Genomic DNA, 2,500 nt, shown 5'->3' with positions numbered 1-2,500 from the left:
GTACAAACGTGCAAGCATACTAACCTAACCCTAGGTAAGGCATGTCAGAGCGAAAGACAGTAAACTCGAATGAGCCATGAAAGAGCGGTGCGGGGCCGGTCGGAGCGCACCCTTTTCTCGGTGGCTGGCGGGCGAGAGAGTGCTGCGTCGCCGGCATCGGCGTCGAAAAAAGCCGAGCCGAAAAAAGTTAAAGTACAAACGTGCAAGCATACTAACCTAACCCTAGGTAAGGCATGTCAGAGCGAAAGACAGTAATTTCGAATGAGCCAAGAAAGAGCGGTGCGGGGCCGGTCGGAGCGCACCCTTTTCTCGGTGGCTGGCGGGCGAGAGAGTGCTGCGTCGCCGGCATCGGCGTCGAAAGAAGCCGAGCCGAAAAAAGTTAAAGTACAAACGTGCAAGCATACTAACCTAACCCTAGGTAAGGCATGTCAGAGCGAAAGACAGTAAACTCGAATGAGCCATGAAAGAGCGGTGCGGGGCCGGTCGGAGCGCACCCTTTTCTCGGTGGCTGGCGGGCGAGAGAGTGCTGCGTCGCCGGCATCGGCGTCGAAAGAAGCCGAGCCAAAAAAAGTTAAAGTACAAACGTGCAAGCATACTAACCTAACCCTAGGTAAGGCATGTCAGAGCGAAAGACAGTAATTTCGAATGAGCCATGAAAGAGCGGTGCGGGGCCGGTCGGAGCGCACCCTTTTCTCGGTGGCTGGCGGGCGAGAGAGTGCTGCGTCGCCGGCATCGGCGTCGAAAGAAGCCGAGCCGAAAAAAGTTAAAGTACAAACGTGCAAGCATATTAACCTAACCCTAGGTAAGGCATGTCAGAGCGAAAGACAGTAATTTCGAATGAGCCAAGAAAGAGCGGTGCGGGGCCGGTCGGAGCGCACCCTTTTCTCGGTGGCTGGCGGGCGAGAAAGTGCTGCGTCGCCGGCATCGGCGTCGAAAGAAGCCGAGCCAAAAAAAGTTAAAGTACAAACGTGCAAGCATACTAACCTAACCCTAGGTAAGGCATGTCAGAGCGAAAGACAGTAATTTCGAATGAGCCATGAAAGAGCGGTGCGGGGCCGGTCGGAGCGCACCCTTTTCTCGGTGGCTGGCGGGCGAGAGAGTGCTGCGTCGCCGGCATCGGCGTCGAAAGAAGCCGAGCCAAAAAAAGTTAAAGTACAAACGTGCAAGCATACTAACCTAACCCTAGGTAAGGCATGTCAGAGCGAAAGACAGTAATTTCGAATGAGCCAAGAAAGAGCGGTGCGGGGCCGGTCGGAGCGCACCCTTTTCTCGGTGGCTGGCGGGCGAGAGAGTGCTGCGTCGCCGGCATCGGCGTCGAAAGAAGCCGAGCCGAAAAAAGTTAAAGTACAAACGCGATGCTAATGAGCGAGCCGTTGTCTCGACTAATATGTAGGGGGCGTTCGATCGAGCGTCTGGCTTGAGCGCTTGTCGGCCTAGCAGAACGGTCGCATTGTTATGCCCGGGTTTTAGGCACCGCTGCAGGCGGCCGGCAGAGCTCTTGTTTGTGCGAAACTGAATGGATCGAGCCCGAGAGAGGGCGAGCAAAGAAAAAACGCAAATCGCTCCGCCTGGCACTGCCGGCGAGAGCGTGGACGTCGCGGCCAGCGACTGTCGAAGCTGAGTACGGCCGCAGGCGATCGCCTCGGTCTTAAACGAATGCGACGAGCACGCGCCGGGCGGCCCAGCAAGGGCCGAGCGCAGCTGTCGCAGCTATCTGGTTGATCCTGCCAGTAGTGATATGCTTGTCTCAAAGATTAAGCCATGCAGGTGCAAGTACGAGTTCTCGTAAAGCGAAACTGCGAATGGCTCATTAAATCAGTCTTGGTTTATTTGGTCTCGTAAGCGAAGTGGATAACTGTGGTAATTCTAGAGCTAATACATGCATTAAGCGCCGACTTCGGGAGGCGCGCTTTTATCAGATCAAAACCGACCGGGTTCGTCCTGTGACGTTTGATGACTCTGGATAACCACGCGGATCGTACGGTCTCTGCACCGACGACGTATCATTCAAGTGTCTGCCCTATCAACTGTCGAAGGTACGCTACGTGCCTACCTTTGTGATAACGGGTAACGGGGAATCAGGGTTCGATTCCGGAGAGGGAGCCTGAGAAACGGCTACCACATCCAAGGAAGGCAGCAGGCGCGCAAATTACCCATTCCCGACACGGGGAGGTAGTGACGAAAAATAACAATACAGGACTCTAACGAGGCCCTGTAATTGGAATGAGTACATCCTAAAACTCTTAACGAGTATCCATTGGAGGGCAAGTCTGGTGCCAGCAGCCGCGGTAATTCCAGCTCCAACAGTGTATGCTAAAGTTGTTGCGGTTGAAAAGCTCGTAGTTGGATTTTGGGCGAGCGCCGCCGGTCCGTCGCAAGGCGTGTCACTGGTTGCGTTCGCCTCACCTTCGGTTCTCCGTCGGTGCTCTTGACTGAGTGTCGGCGGTGGCCGATAAGTTTACTTTGAAAAAATTAGAGTGTTCAAAGCAGGCTGTTCGCC

At 54.8% G+C, this 2,500-nt stretch overlaps 1 non-coding gene across 1 annotated transcript in view; it reads left to right on the top strand.

Annotated features, from left to right (window-relative positions):
- Window positions 1-1,711: 1,711 nt before the first annotated feature.
- LOC144418536 (small subunit ribosomal RNA) overlaps window positions 1,712-2,500 on the top strand; it is a 1,810-nt gene continuing 1,021 nt past the window's right edge. Inside the window, exon 1 of the ribosomal RNA XR_013473526.1 lies at window positions 1,712-2,500. This exon is cut by the window's right edge and continues 1,021 nt beyond it. This is a non-coding gene — a ribosomal RNA (small subunit ribosomal RNA).

This window comes from Styela clava, unplaced genomic scaffold (genome assembly GCF_964204865.1).
Source record: "Styela clava unplaced genomic scaffold, kaStyClav1.hap1.2 HAP1_SCAFFOLD_18, whole genome shotgun sequence".
NCBI lineage: Eukaryota > Metazoa > Chordata > Ascidiacea > Stolidobranchia > Styelidae > Styela > Styela clava.
This window is presented reverse-complemented; position numbering and strand designations above follow the sequence as displayed.